This window comes from Pinus tabuliformis, chromosome J, assembly GCF_031772625.1.
Source record: "Pinus tabuliformis cultivar Carrire ecotype Pingquan chromosome J, CPIR1, whole genome shotgun sequence".
NCBI lineage: Eukaryota > Viridiplantae > Streptophyta > Pinopsida > Pinales > Pinaceae > Pinus > Pinus tabuliformis.
In genome coordinates, this window is record NC_142295.1 from 1103971711 (window position 1) to 1103988672 (window position 16962).

Sequence of the window (16962 nt, forward strand, 5' to 3'; positions counted from 1 at the left end):
CTGATGCAATTAATATCTACCCCTGTGCTAGGGGTTTCTTTATAGTAGATTTTGAAAACCGTGAAAGCAGACAATGTATTCTAGATTCTGGCCCTTGGTTCTGGGATAAATCAGGCCTATTCATGAAGCCATGGAACCCATCTTTCGATCCCTCAACAACAGTCATAACCTCAGCACCAGTTTGGGTGAGATTGCCAAATCTACCGTTGCATCTCTGGAATTTCTCTTCGCTAGAAGCCATTGGAAATGCAATTGGGAAATTTTATTGCAGGTGTCCAGAAACAGAGGAATATGCCAGAACCACGTATGCACGCATCTGTGTGGAAATGGACTTCAGTGCCGGATTCCCAGCGGAAATACACCTAACAAGTAAAGACTATGTGTGGAACCAGAAACTCGATTATGAAAGTGTCCTCTTCAGATGTCGATCTTGCTTTGAGACAGGCCACCTAGCCAAAAATTGCCCAAAAGCCTCCCAAAAAAATTTTGCTAGAAAAAATCACCACAGATCTACATGGTGGGAAGGAGCACAAAAAGAACACTACACTGTCATCCAAGAAGAATACTCTCGAGAAAACTCTGAATTACAAGAAATCAGGCAAGATAGAAACAACTTTCAAGACAAGCAGGGGGAAAACCCCGCCCAACAACAAAAATGTGAACTCAACAACCCCTCAAGCATCGACAGGTATGAGGTTTCGAATAACACGCAAAATAAATCTTCATTTAACAGCGAAGCAGATCTTCTAGACCAAACTTCTTCTCCGACTATCTCCAAAAGGAGGAACACAATAGATCGCGAAGCTAAGACACCAATGTCCCAAGAACCAGAAGAGATGAGGGAGATGCAAGATAAAGGAAGTTGGAAGACCGTAGAGAAGAAAAAGAAAGCTACATCACCGATCTCGCCAAGAAAGACAAGGAGCCAGACAATTAGAAATTAAGAAATTACAAGTCCGATAGACCAATTTGGTCTCAGTGGACGTTAACCACCACCATCATCATCAGTTGAAAAAGAGGAACGACCATTAGGTCACGTTTTCTTCCCCGTCTTAGTGTATTCAAAAGAATATTGAATAGTTGAAAAAATAAGGAAAGACCAAAACAAGTTTTCTTCCCTACCTTAGTGTATTCGAATGAATGTTGAGTAGTTGAAAAAAAATGAAATACCATGGGCACAGTACAATATGATATATGGCTATATGGAAACAGGTATAGGTCACTCGATCAATATTTAGGGTTTCTAGATGGATGGCCATTCTTAGAATAGATTTGATTTTTTTTTTTTTTTATATTTTCACATGAAATGTATGTTGAGTAGTTGAAGAAAAAGGAAAGACCATGGGCATTGTACAATCTGATCTGTGGCTGTATGGAAACATGTATAGTCAATTTTTAGGGTTTCTAGATGGATGGTCATTCTTAGAATTGATTTGCAATTTTTTTTATATTTTCACATGAAATGTTGTAGTTATTCGCTAGCAGTTATTGTTTCATGGTTGAATTTGGATGCGTTGAGAAATAAGATTGAGAAGGATCTCTTCAATGGGTTGCTCACAAAACATGGATCTATTTTCCCTAGGCAAATTTGAACCACAATGGAAGCATCAAAAGCCTTGTTCTTTCTTCAAGAGCCCAAGAAAATAATTGCATAGGTACCCTTCCTCTCCTTTAATTCTTTCCTCCATTTCAATTGCTTCAAACAATCTACCAACTTTTTCACCTGAAATTAGGTTATTTGGGTTTTGTATTTTAAGAATTTAGCTTCAAATGAACTAACCCTACAATTACTATATTGGAAATGAAATTTATATTAAATATAGGCTGAACTCTTATAGTAGTTTGGTATTATACCACACCAGAAATTACAAAAATAGTGGTTTGGTAGTATACCACAGCAGGAAAACAATGGGAAAAACAACAATGTAGACTTCTCAAGGTAACTCCCTACCCTCCCTCATTTTAATGCAACATGAAAATAATTTCTTGCTCTCTTTCTATTTCATGGTAGTTCTATCTCAATTCCAAGTTCTATTACCAAAAACGGAATGGAAGTCTTTGTTTCTAAAAAAAACTGTATAAAAAATGTAACACTACGGAAAACATAGTTTTATAGGGTAGCTTTCGTTTTTTAATGCAAGAAACTGGATTTTCCAAAAACGGTTACTTTTTTGAAACTCTTTTATGGAAAACATTAATCTGGTTCACTTGAAATATGGATCTCTTCCCGATTGGACATGGACATGAATCATAAAAAGGATTGGTTTCCTGGATAGATTTTGAAGGCATTTTCATAGCCTATGGTTAGAAGTCAACCATATATAGCTTAGGTGCTAATGGAACATGTTTGTTGCAAATAGCTTGAGTGTTCTCCCTAGTGACAACACCTTGCAATAGTGCTTAACATATCTTTAACAACATGGACTATTTAGGGACTTTATTAGTTAAAGTTATGTTATTTTTTTAATTGTAGCCATTGATGTGTAGCAGTGCATGGTTAAGTTTTTACAAAATTTTTTTGTTATTTTTGTGTTGCTTTTATTTAAAAGTGGATTTAGTGATTGTATCTAATATTTAAAATGTTTATTTTTATATAAAATTATAAATTTAAATTTATAAGATTTTTTACATATATTTTTACAAATCAGTGATGTATATAGATATTTTATATATATTTTTATAAATTAGTAGTTAAATAATCATTTTATATAAACAATGGGATACAATAATTTTTTTTTGCCATTGGTCTAGTTTATAACCTCTCAAATGATTGGAAAAGGATTTTGATAAAACCATACTATAGAAAATTTTATCAACTATTAGACTATTTATAATATTAAATATCATCAACCAAAGATATTAATTCAATATATAAAAGATAATAATTATCTATTATCCATCGCATTAATAGTTTTATCCAATAAATACTTTTTTGGTCATTAGATAATTTGCAATAATAAAGCTTAAGAGAAACAAGCTATTGATTAATATGTCTATAATACAAACATAATTTCAGAGCTAATAAATGTGGAAAGTTTCATAATTACATAAAAATAGTGATAGAAATAATTGTAAATTTATAAAAATAAACAAGTCTCAAAAACCAAAATACAAAATAGAAATCCATCATTTAATAAATTTTAAATACAAAATAAATAGAAGTACTACTACAAGAAAATACTCCTCTTCATTTATAAATAAATAGCGTATATCTATCTCTCTCGAGCATCAAGAGATATCAAATCACTCTCTCTCTCTCTCTCTCTCTCTCAACTTCTTTAAGTTAAGAGATTTGAACCTCTCAATGCTAAATGGATCTAGGTTGCCTTAGTTATTAGCCTTTGAATAGGCTACATTGCAGAAAAATACCATGGACAAAAACCATGGGAAAAAACCATGGGCAAGAAAAAAATATGCACTGGAGAATTTTATGTTTTTTAATTTTTTTATTTGATTTGATTTTGTTTTATTTTGACTAAGTTAAAATTCCAAATAATATAACATATTCCCCATGTGCAAAGGGTCTCTTGGCACAAAAATCTAACAACCAAAAACATATTAAGAGGGGCCTAGAATAAAATACCTAGATTATGACATTTCTTTCCAAGACTTCAAGGTCTCTCTCGCTTGTTTTAATTTATGAAAGAAAATTGATGAGAAAAAACTAATAAATTAAATAAATATTAAATACAAAACCATGGAATCTAACAAAACCATGTGCAAAAACTAGCAAATTAAATGAATATAAAATAAAAGACTAGGGAATATAACAAAACTATTGGCCATAACATTTTTCAAAGGTTATTTTAACATAAACAAATCTAGGGACTAAAAAAGAATGGTTTGGTAAGTTCTAACCATGGGTGATAACATTTTTTTTCAAGTTATTTTAACGTAATCATATTTAACAACTAAAAATGAATGGTTTGGTATGTTATAACCACAAGTGATATTTATATATAATATTTAACTAAGTAGAAATTTAAAAAAATCGCAATTTAATAATTTATTTCACTTATTTATATTGATCAACGAGACTTGTTAATTGGAAACATTGACTCAGATAACAAATTTTAATGGATCCAACATAACAAAATGAAAATTAATAAAAAATAACTAATATCAAGAAGGAATATCTAAATTTAACTATTAAAATTTAACATAAAAATAAATTTACTATACAAAACCATATATATGATGCATTAAAATAATTGATATAAAACATGACTACATATAATAATCATTTAATCAATGAAAATACACATATGAGATAGCCATTATACACTTTAACAATGATCATGGTAAATAATATATACTAGCCTTGATCCATTTTAATTTCGGATATACTAACACCCTAAAGGGATCAATTTTTTTTATAAATTAGTAGTGTCTATAGATATTATATATATATTTTTATAAATTAGTAGTTAAATAATTTAGTTAATTTTTTTCTCACAAACTAGCAATTTAATATCTAGTTGAACTATACTTTTAAAATATATTATTTTTATTATTATAAAGATTAGCTTTCTATTATAATGGATTAAAGATAAATTTTTGAAAATTTTCTCTTTAGATTTTGTCTTCAAACACATGTTGTAGTATTTATGGTTCTGCAAGTGGCAATAGTTCAAGACAACCCTCTATTTTTGGCTCTAAATCCAATGCAGCTCAACTCAATCTCCACCATGTTGTTACCCAACCATGAAAATAATAACCCAATAATTGTGTGGAAAATGATACAATAGATCCCAAATTTGAGTTCCACTCATGTCATATCCAAGAATATATACAATGTATGTGGGATCATGTACTCATCAGAAAAATGCAAAGGCTAAATCAAACATGAATTCAGTGCCAAGTGTTTCTTCACTATTGTATTTTCCAGCCTAGAGGATCAACATGGGTATTCAAGAATGGCTTATGTGAGAAATGGAAGCTTTGTTGATTATTATAAGTATTAAGGAATGGCCAATGTGAGCAGCTAAAGCCTAGGAGAAACTACCTATGAACTGTAGTATTCGAGAATGTTAATTATGAATGATTGGTTTTGTGTTTCATATTTTTCTTGTTTTTTCTCTCTCCTCATTTCTTGAATTTGAAACAAATGCTTGGTTGTATGTTTCATATTTGTCTTGTTTTTCTCTCTCCTCGTTTATTGAATGTGAAATCTCCAAGCTCCGTCTCTCATCTCATTGTCGTTTCTCATTCTATTCCCCCTTTCTAGTTTCTATTAACATAGATTTCAAGCCCTTCCTTCTAGGTTTGGTTAAATTTCTGCATTGCTCTCAACTCCAAAAGCAGGAGATAGAAGGGATGGGAGAAAGATTGGTACCTGAGATAGAGTTAAAGAGGAATAAACATTGAGTCAGACACTGGAAGATTCCTCCCGTGAGGTCAAAGGATCACAACGAGGCCACAGTAACCCCCCGAGATAAAATGAAGATGCTACCGCATGTAGTGGTAACAATCAGAGTATGGTGGAGCACTCTATATTAAGGTCCAACCAATGAAATCATATTAGAAAAATCTAAGCATGAAAATATATTGAAACAAAAACAAAATGGAAACCCTCACTAACTCGTTAGGTCCTTACTCAATAATTGGGCAACATTTGGGTATCAAAAATCAGGGATCTGTTCTTCAGAGTCAATGTTTTCTTTTATAGATCTCTTCATATTGGTTGATGGCTTCAACCCTCCTCGAATGGCCATTGGATGAGTGCTAGGCAGTTGAATTTGTTAAACTTCCTCGCAACTATTTGAAAGTTTTTTAATTTAAAACTTTTATATAGAACTTTGACTTTCATGTTTTGTAATTTGGTGCATATGTTTTCTGCTCATGCCACATTTGTTTAAATAAACTACATATTTATGTTCTTTTGATTATGTTTCTCAACTATGTCCATGGATTTATCCTGGACAAGTAATGAAAATAAGATATATTCCAGGGAATTGAACATATGTTCTTTCATCACTTGTATTGATATACTTTGACAACAGGGGCACGGAAACCCGAACCCATCACTTCATCGCACTATGATCGATAGAGACTTTTCTAGCCATTGAGCACAACACATAGCCCATATCATTCAAAGATATGCTGGTGTTATTATTTCACCTTGAGATGGATATATATTTGTTTTATTGCAGTAGGGAAACAACCGCCACATTACGATACATCAACTATACTCAAAGGAAAAAACTATTTTTCTTGTACAACCACATTTAGAGTAATAAGTGTCTTCCCATCTGTCATCATAGCAAGAGATACCATTTTTCTAATTCATTATGTTTCTCATTCTAGTGGCCACCATTATTGTGCAGGTTTCTCCTGTCAATTTTTTCCTCCATGAAAGTTCATAAGAAATGCTAACACAATGCTAAATGTCAAATTTTAGCAAACATTCTGAAAACCTTTCTGATACATTTTCTAACACGGTCCACAATCTTATTTGATAGTACTATGATGTATCTCTTCCAAAACTTGATTTTATTTCATAGCTGGACAACTAATTTGATGAATAATCTCTTTCAATTTGTCTTCGACTCGAATGTTATTGGATGTTCTTGAAGATGGTCCATGTGTTCACCCAAAACGTCCAAACATATCAATAACAACACATAGTGTAATAGAAATACTCATCCTCATCCAATTATTAAATGCAAAAGTATTCCTCTAAAATCCTGGATTTCCCATACACTAGGGCTATTACTTATATAACCCCTGCTTTTAGTTTCTCTTGCATGTTTGGAAATTCAGCTGGAGTATGTCAAAATATAGAGTTCCTTGATGTCTTCACTCCAACTTCTTGGATGCCATCTCAAAGAAAGGCTCAAAGGATATTCCAAATATTATCTTTAGAGGTGGCCATTTCGACCCGAAAGGCTGAGTATCCATGCCATCAGCCACACTCTTCTATGCATGTGTACATTACCAAGAAATTTATCATCAATAAACATTGTTGCAAGATAGTAATTGTTCAAATAAATTTCTAAGATGCTCTAGATATCTAAATAGATTTCCTTATAAAGCTCAAGTTTAACAAAGCATCCAACATATGGATCCTGAAACATTGGATCATCACACTAATATATTCACATGGGACTAAGACAAAGATATAAAAATTGCAAACTCCCTCATGTAGATGAGAAAGTGGTGTTGGAAACTCACCACGTTAGAATTGACATTCTTACCATATTCAAATGGTGTCCTTTCTCAATGCAAACAATTCTTCAATAATATGGCCACTCTTGCACATGTGTCACTTCTTCCAATCCTCACGGTTAATTGGCACATTGCACCTATGAATTTCATTCTTGGGACTTTATACCCGCTGTAGTGAGCCTTCATCCCTCTTCTATTACAAAGTGGACTTCTCGGGGTAGGGGAAATCAAAACTCCCTATCCTCCCTCATTTCAATGTAACATGAAAATATTTTCTTGCTCTCTTTCCATTTCACAACAGTTATTCAATTAGAAAAATCTCTTTCAATCCCTTCCTTCTAGCTTTGGTTGAATACTTTCATTTCTATCAACTCCAAAAGCAAGTGATAGAAAGGATGGATAGAAGGCTTGGTACCCAAGCTAGAGTTAAAGAGGAATAAACATTGAGTCAAACACTGGAGTATTCCTCTCGTGGGGTAAAAGGATCACAGTAAGCCCTTGAGGGAGAAAGAATATGCTACTGCATCCAGTGGTAACAATCAGAGTATGGTGCAACACTGTATATTAAGGTACCACTATCATCCCCTCAAGACTTCGATTGATGAGGAGAGAGAAAATATTTTAAAAGCAGAATCTGGAAAATTTGAGGCTATAATTAGCAAAGTGGAAATATTCCATAATTTTGTTTAGAAACCTCGTGAGAAATTTATAGATGCTGATACACTCTTTGATCTCACATCCACACTCCTCACTACTATTAACAGATCAGAACACAATGATGGTGACACTCCAGTTGATTTTATTAGTAGTGATATTCTAAGAAACTATAGTGACTAGGCATATGGAAGAAGATATTTGGAGGGAAATGAAAATCTAACCCAAATATCATGGAGAAATATTGGGCTTTTAGCTGCTTCTATTTTCCAGCATGTGGCAGGAAGTTTCACTATGCTTGAACCAATGGATAATGAACCCAAGCAAAGGAAAGCTATAGTACAGAGAAAATTGACTAAGCCGACAGAAAGCACTCAACCTGAAGTAGTGAAAGAGTCTCTAGAAGATGAAAATTAGAAACAGACAAGAATATGGCAAGCATCTTTAACATTTTGCGAAAATAGAAGCAAGCCAGATTAGGGAATTTGGTTCTAAATAGAATATCATTTTCCTAGACAGTAGAAAACATCTTTGCGTTATCATTTCTAGTAAAGGATGGTAGGGCTCAAATAAATGTCGATGAAAATGGAAAACATTTTTTTCTCCCAAAAAATGCTCCCAGAGTTACAGAAATGGCATCTGGAGAAGCTTCTTATAACCAATTTGTTTTTCGGTTTGATTTTAAAGAATGGAAGTTGATGATGGAAGCTGTTGAAAGTGGTGAGGAGTTGATGCCTCACAGAACCAATCCACCTATGATTCCTTGTTCTAAGAAGCCTACAGAGAATCCTATTGCTATGGGGTAAAATTCATGGTGTATGGAGAATGAAAACTACCCTTAAAGGCCTTCCCAGGACCTTTGACAGACTGTAAGATTATTTGCAGAAGCTACCAAGTTATACACATGTTCATCTATCAATATCAATTAATAAGATGTGGAAAGAGTATTACCTCAAGTCTCCTTCTAGATTTGTTTGGAGATTGCAATGTAGCCAAGAAGAACTCCTTCAAAGCCGGCTCCAAATTAGTTCCTGCACAAAGGAAAGGAAAACACAATCACCACATACAACCTTGAAATCCAATATATGAATGCACAATGAACATCTATTTGCATACACCAAAACTAATCATCTAAACAACTATCGAAATGAACAATTTAGTGAACAATGTTACCGACACTATGGATTAGGGAGCACAACTATAGTTTTGTATTAATAATGGAAGAGTGATTACAACCATACATCACTATGGAGTAGGGAACACAACCGCAGTTTTGTATTAACAACGAAAGAGTGATTACAACCATATGTTGTATCAGTATTCCTTTTCCCCTTATGCTTCTCTCTCTCTCTCTCTCTCTCTCTCTCTCTCTCTCTCTCTCTCTCTCTCTCTCTTTTCTAGCTCACTTCTTCAGATTTGAGTCAATGCTTAATAGCTTAGTAGGTTACCCTTTCAAATGCTCTGACCCCTTTCACAATGGCCCTCTCACTGTGTATGTAGCAATCGAGTTAGGGTTGCCAAGCTCCTCATAGAGTTCATTAGGGAAAAATCAATGAATTTGCCTTGTTTTCCAAATCTTTCACATTTTCCTTGTTTTTCAGATTGGAATTTACCCAAATAATTTGACTTTTGGGAATTTCCTTGCTTTTCTTGAGCAAATTTAGGGATAAATATCTAGATATTTGTGAGAAAATTCGTCTCTTTGACCCACAGAACTTCCCTTAGTTTCACTAATGCTACCCCTGGTATAACAACTTGAGTTAGCAGGGTCACTAATGCAACCTTAGGCTTGGTAACAAACTTTATAAAGCAAGTTTTCAGTGTACAACCAGCATTAGTGTGGATTTAAGGCTTGCAATTGTGGTCTTTGCTTCATTCATGCTATCTTTCACTTCTATGTTGATGAGGAGGTCATTTTGTTGTCTAAAAGATGCCCCGTAAAGTATAAGATCAGAGGCACAGACGATGGCCGAAATACTTTACTAAAATTGTAATTTTCTGTCTGAATTTGTAGAGAGAGAGAAGCTTCGAGCGGCAAGGAAAACCTGATACAACACATATATATATAACTACTAAAATCATGTCCTCAGTCAGGAATTCCCATGCTTAGTAGCTATGTCAGTGTAATTTTCTCCAAAGATATATAACAAGTCTAGCCGCCGATAAGCACAAAGCAGATCTAGTGTCATAATAGAATCATTCTAAAATAGATGTCTCCAAAAAACAATATCCACAGCTTGGGAGAGGAAACAAAGCTGAATGATGCAAGCCTCTACCTAAGATCTTGATTTCTGCTTTACCAAACAACATAGATTGATACATGTGAAAATATATGTTTACCTCAAACATGCATGAAATCATCAGTTTACCAGTCAATAGTGGAGACCGTTAACAGATGCGAGGAGGGCCACTGATAATGGTGATTTTCTTCAAGATGCACAGTACAAACTAGCGAGTGTGAAGGATTTCTTTGTCATTGAACACCTGTAGAATCGCTTAACTAGGAGCCAATAAGGAGAACCCCTGATCAAACACAAGGTAACCTACCACTAATGTCTGCAAGTACCAAGGTACTAAATGTGTTTCTAAGTTATCTTCCTAGATAGAGTGTTGAAGTCGATAGGAAGAAACCTGTTGAAAGTTTGGCAATGATGTGTCCTACATCAATCGACACAAAATAGGACAAGAACGTTTTTGTCTTTTGAGGAATATTTTGAGCATTTGGGTCTAAACAACGGAAGGCATGATGAAAGGATATGTTTCATTGGTTGATGGAGGAAACAAATGGGTAACCCTTTAACAATAGAAGGCACGACAATGGTTTTAACCAGATAGCACTAGACTCATGAACACTACATAGTGTTGGGATACAAAGATGCAATTACATCAGGGTATATAGGCTAAAACTCATAGGATGGTAGGGTTCATATTGAGAGGCCATCAAAAGGAAGGTTTATTTGAGGGAGTGCCATGTTCAAGGGAACGACTACTACCAAACCACGCTTTCTAATACAAAATATAGTTGTATTGTCCACTTTCACCATCTAATTAATTTAATGAGTCTAGACGGGTAAAATCATCGATCTTTTCATGTTTAAAGAGTCCAAAAAGGATCGCAAAAAGAATGACTCTTTACCCTATCTAATTAGTTTAATGAGTCTAGATAGGCAAACTTGTCAATTTTTTCATGTTTTAAGAGTCTGAAAAGTATCGTAAAAAGAACAACTGTATATCTTGTATGTGTAATTTAAAGAGTCCAAACTAGACAACTCAGTGGTCTTTTCATATTTAGAGAGTCTAAAAAGATCGTAAAGTTCAACTCCATGGTGGTCCCTTTGTCATAATTGTTAACCAGGTGCGGCAAAAGGTTAATAGTATACCTGGATCAGTTACTTTTCTGTTTATTAATCTATTGAACCCAGATAAAGAGAAACCTATTTTCAATATATGTCAACCTAATTTTGTTACGAGTACGAGGAAACGGACTAAAGTCATTTTTCGTTGTGAATTTTTCATGAGTCACACGACGACAAACTCAATACCTTCATCAAAATTTTTAATGAGTCAGATGAAGAAAACTCAGGGTATATTTTTCAGATTAGTGAGCAAGAAAAAGAGGGAAAATAACGGCTCATCCCTTCTTCATAGTTTTACGAGCTCGAAGGAGGGGAAAAACTCAGGGATTTTTTGATTTAAGAGTGAGAAACAATCCCAAAAAAGAAAGTGCTCTTGTTGCCGCCGTATATTTTTAACGAGCCTGGTAACAAAAACTCGGGGCTTTTCAGTTTAACGAGCGAGAAAAGTAACTAAAAGAATTCTCAGGTCATCTTTATCAAGTTTAACGAGTAGAAAGACAAAGCTCAGGATTTTTTTAGTTTAAAGAGTGAGAAAAAAGCGCCTAAAAGGAATGCTCCTTTGGTCTTTTTCTGTTAATGAGCCAGAAAAATATCAAAAAGGAGTTGCTCAGAGCATCATTGTATGGATTTAACGAGCAGAATGATGAAAACTCAGAGATGTTTCTATTTTTTAAAGAGGAATAAAATATCACAAAAAGTGCTCTATTGAGAATTGCATGCAGCGTTCACTGCTTTTCATTCCTGAAAGTACTTTCATCAAAAGCAGTAAAAAGTATAAAAAAGCAGCAATTCCTATCATGTGGGTTCATGCATGATAAAAAATCATGGACAATGGACTAATTCCTCTTTAATGATTTTCAGAAAATAATGTCTCCAAAATTATATAAGGAGATGCTTTAAGCTTTCACATGCATCATTCTCACTATTTTGAATTTTGTAAGAGCATTTTGGAGCTAAAGAGGAGCAAATTTTCTGTGGACCATTGCAGGAGATCCGGGTGACCATTCGACGTGCCGTCAGTCCTAGGTGAAAGCTAAAACCTTGATCTATGAATTACTTGACCTTTCCTGATAGTTTTATGGGTGTAATTTTGTAGATCTGAGGATCCCTAAAGCCCTATTTGCACACTACCACCCTCTAGATGGCCAGTAGGGAGCATTAAACACTCTGTATGAGTCACTGGAGGGCATTAATCCTCCCTGTGCAGCACTGGGGGTAGCGTTATAGCTAAAGGGCGTAGTGAAAACCTTCATGAATGGATTCCTTAAGTTTTTTCCCCATTTTAACTTTTCTTAGGGTTATTTTGTGTAGGTTTCAAGCCGAAATGACTCACCTATGGAGAGAACGGGCCCATGATAATGAGGAATTGCTAATACAAAATGATTGATCATGCATACTTCTATTGTGCCACTACGGTTTACTAAAGTACAGAAAGCTAGAGTTGATGAAAGAGCAGGAGGATTTACTGAGATGGATAATCCAGTGCTTGGATGAACATGAGAAAGTATTCAGGGTTGGAAATCAGGCGCTGGCTATTGACCGAGATGACATATATTTTTTTACTAGTTTTTCGTGCCGTGGGGCAGAGGAAAACCTTACTAGTAGTAGGCTAGATCCACGACCTACCTCAGAGTTGGTGCAATCTTACTACATCACTGAGAATGGACAAGTCAACAAAATATTCCCCATAGAGAGGATAAGATCTTGGTCTATGAGGGCAATTTTATGGTTGATTATGTGGTTGGTGGTGTCAAAGAGTCCCCACATTGCGATAAAGGCCCAACTGTTGCTTGTGGTTGACTGTTTCTAGCCACAGATGTTCAACTAGTGTGAAGCAGTGTTTCGCCAATTGAAGGCAGAATTAAGAGCATGCAAGACCCTTACCCAACACAGTTTTGGGTATGGTACTATAATAGTCTCATTTTTCCTTGAGAGGATACCTGTCATGCACCCATAGATGAGCTTAGGTCCCCTTGATCTGAGGGAGCCAAGGCAGGGTTGTTGGTCATCACTCGATTGTCACACAGGAGGAGGACCCATCTGACATTTCTTCGACAAAGATTTCTTCTAATGGCTTTGTATCCAGATTGTGATTATTGATGACTATGCTTAGCAGTGCATGGACTTTACCAATGACCTAGACTTGATGCTACCACCCGGGACCAACTGGAGTCCCCAAGGTAAGAATAATTTTGACAGTACTTTAAGTATTTTTTAGCTTTTGAATTTTTATGTAATGTTTTTGTAGGTGAAATAAGTACTGACATGAAAATTTTATGCTTAACACAGATGTGGTGCCAGTACGACCTATAGGTGAACCTCGCCATATATCACAAGCTGGCCAAACTACTTGATGGAGGGGTCGATTCCGACAGTCTCCCCGAGGTTCTGAGGAACCTATAGGGTTTAACTATAGGTGTTCCCCCCCCCCCCCATGAGGGAGATTCCCGCTCATATGCAATAGCACACAGTTGGTGTACTTGAGCAGTTTTTGGTTCCTCTTCAAAGGGTAGCTAGAATGGTTTTAGCATTTTTGGAGCAATAGGATCTTTTTAGTAGGTGTTTTGCCATAGCCATATGAGTGTTTGGGGCTGGGCTTTTGGGCCATTTTGTACTTAAATCATCCAAGTTTTGGAATATTTTGATGTAAAAAACTGGATTTCGATATATATATATATATATATATATATATATATATATATATATATATATATATATATATACAGATATTTTTGGTTTTTTGGTGGTGTAAATGTGTTTTAAAATGTTTTTGTAACAAATTTTCAACTCAGTAAATGTTTTACTTTTCATGCATGCTTCTAGAAAGAATAAGACAAACGCTAATCTAATACATAGTTAGCTAATGAATTCTCGAGGAACATGTTCATATGTGATTATTTCAAATCGACGTTCCAGGAGTCTCACTCTTAGATAATTACGTAACAAGGTTGGATTACAAATGTGATAACGGTTTTTCAATTGCATAACGACTAGCTGGGAGTCTAAACTGACCACCAGATTGGAGATGCCCCTTGATGACACTTCCGTGAGAAGTGAAACGATGGAGATGTGCTTGGCCATATTTTTGGTGGCGGTACCAAGAAAGACCGCCCCCACCCCCCGAAAAAAAATAGTTCTGACTTGAGTGTGTAGATGACCCAAGCAGCTGATGCAATGTGTCGTGTGTGACCACTGGCACCATCTGTGTATCCTATGTATGCTAAAGGTAATGACAACATCTACATTACAAGAATAATGCATGAGACAAGTACTCCACTAAATAACAAAACAATCCAATCATACCAAAAAAGGTAAGAAAAACTTATGAATACATAAAATTACAAAGCATATGCCCAGTGCAATACTAGGCATAATACTTTTTTAGATACAGCCCAAATCTAGGCTCCTTGAGTGGGACTCCTTCCCAATCCCACAGTTCATATGCCCCCATGGGGAGGATTTTCTTTACGACATAGGGACCTAGCCAAATGGGTTGAAGTGTGCATGCCTCCAAGAGGTTATCTTTTAGATGATAGAGTGATACGAGGTCATCCTCTTGGAAAGAACAAAACCTAACCTCTTTCACAAATTGGGATTGTACCCCTTGCTTGTGATCTTTGAGTGAAAAATCGACATTTCAATGGGTTTTATCCAACTTTGTAAGGTATAATAGGTATTCTTCTTCAGCAGTAGGGTCGGGCATGATTTCAACAGCTATTTCCAGGGAAGGGATCTAACACTTAATGGGTTTTTCATCATCATAAAACTGGATCTCATGCGTGACAATTGACGGATTAATGTCAAGAATTTCCTCGTGAGACCCATGGAATACATCATGGAATTCCTTGTATAGGTGGGTGGAGCTCGCAATTTCCTCAGGATTGCAATCTGATCGCATCTAGATGTTTTCCACGATGCCTATCATGACCGAAATATCTATGGGCAAGGATCTGGAAGTGTCGCCCATGATTCCTTCTGCATCCAAAGTTTAGATGATCGCATAGGGTGAGGAAATGATTTCTGGTATGTCAGGGGGTAGGATTTGAAGAGGCATCATGTTTGAATCAGATATCGAGACACGATAGTGCCAATCCTCCCAATGTTGCTCTCCAAAACTCATGATTTCTCGAACGGCTTCCTCTGTAGGTAGGCATTGATTGAATGGATCTAAAGCAAGAGTGGTTATGGGAAGGGCAGTGGTACCATCAGTAATCACCAACATGACCGGAGATGTGGATGCCGATTGGATGCCTTGGTAGGCTAATTCAAATGGTGACATCAACATCTGGTCTCCGAATATGTCAAGGTCTGAAGGAGCCAATAGGATCCATGGATCGGTCAGTTCATGAGGAATAGATAAAAGCATGTTGACTAATTGTGCAACCTTGGGTAGCTGAAGAGGAAAACAACCCATGAGGGAAGAAGCCTTCAGTAGATCGATACCTAAATTGACATAGCAGTCAGTTCCAACTCCTACTAGGGTATGGAGCTACTTGGTAATTATGAATAATCAGGGGTGCAGAAAGACAACTGATCCACTATATTGACCTTTCCATCCAATGGAAATAGGATGATACGTAGATGAGACGCTGTCATGCAATATGTCCAACTGCGATCCAACAAGAAATTATAGTTGAGTTTATTGTCTACAACTTTGATGTCCACTGTTACGGTTTTCCCATGCAAAGTGATGGGAAAACAGGCTAGGTATCCTTTTGGGATAAAGGTGTGGCCGTCGAAAGCTTTAAGGGAGTTCGATGGTGGGGATAGGGTTGGAGAACCCAAGGCAAGCCAACATGAAGCTGACATGATGCAGGTTGAAGCACCTTCATCGATGATAGTTCTGTGTATTCCTTTACCTTTCGAAGTGATATGCACCTGAAATGAAAGCTGTGGAGAAAGGGGAGGTTTACACTTTTCCATGTCGAAAATAGCAAGCATGGAATCCATAGGGTCAACACCCCCAGTAGCTGAAAGCAAAGCCTTCCATTGGTTGGGGCATGCTTGTAATACTTCGAGCGCCAACATAGCCAACGTCGCTTGCGCCAAATCCTCTACAATGTTGTAGTGTTCAGCGTCACGTGCATATGTATTGTGCATTGTGCATCGAAATGCCCCTTTTGGCGGTCGAATTACAATGTCCTCAACCAGCCTTTCAATATTCAAATCGTTGGGCGGTAGTGGGTTTTGACTTGAGGATGGTTCTGCTACAAGAGCGATAGTAGCTCCATAAGATTTGGCTCTTATGGTGAGTTCTATCATTTCAAATGTGTAAACAGTAGAATATCCTTCACTAGCCAAAGGATGTTGCGCACCATCGTTTCCCCCTTGCAGGGGTTGTGGTCGGTTTACAATGAGATTTTGCTGCTATTGAGTGAGAAAACTATTTCTAACAATAGTGGGTGCCTTACCAGAATCCCTTTTGGCAAGGTAGTATGTGCATTCTTGAAGCCGCAGATAACGCCAAGTCATGTGGTCTTCTTCACAGAGTTTGCATGGATATCTGGTGGGTTTATCCTTTTCCTCATCAGTAGGTACAATGAACTTCTATTTTGGGTTGGAATGCTTGGGTGACTACTCTTCAAAGGGAGTGGTCTTTTTCTTATTCTTCTTGTTCTTGCCACTGTATTTTTGCGTAGACTGCATAGAGTTTATTGTAGTGGTAGGAAGAGCAGTCGTGTTGGTAGAGGGGTCTATTGCAAACTTAGCAATGGAACCACTAATTTGTTTTACAGTGGCCCCAGAGGTTGCACCGAAAATCCCGTTGGCGTGCACTCCAGGGTGC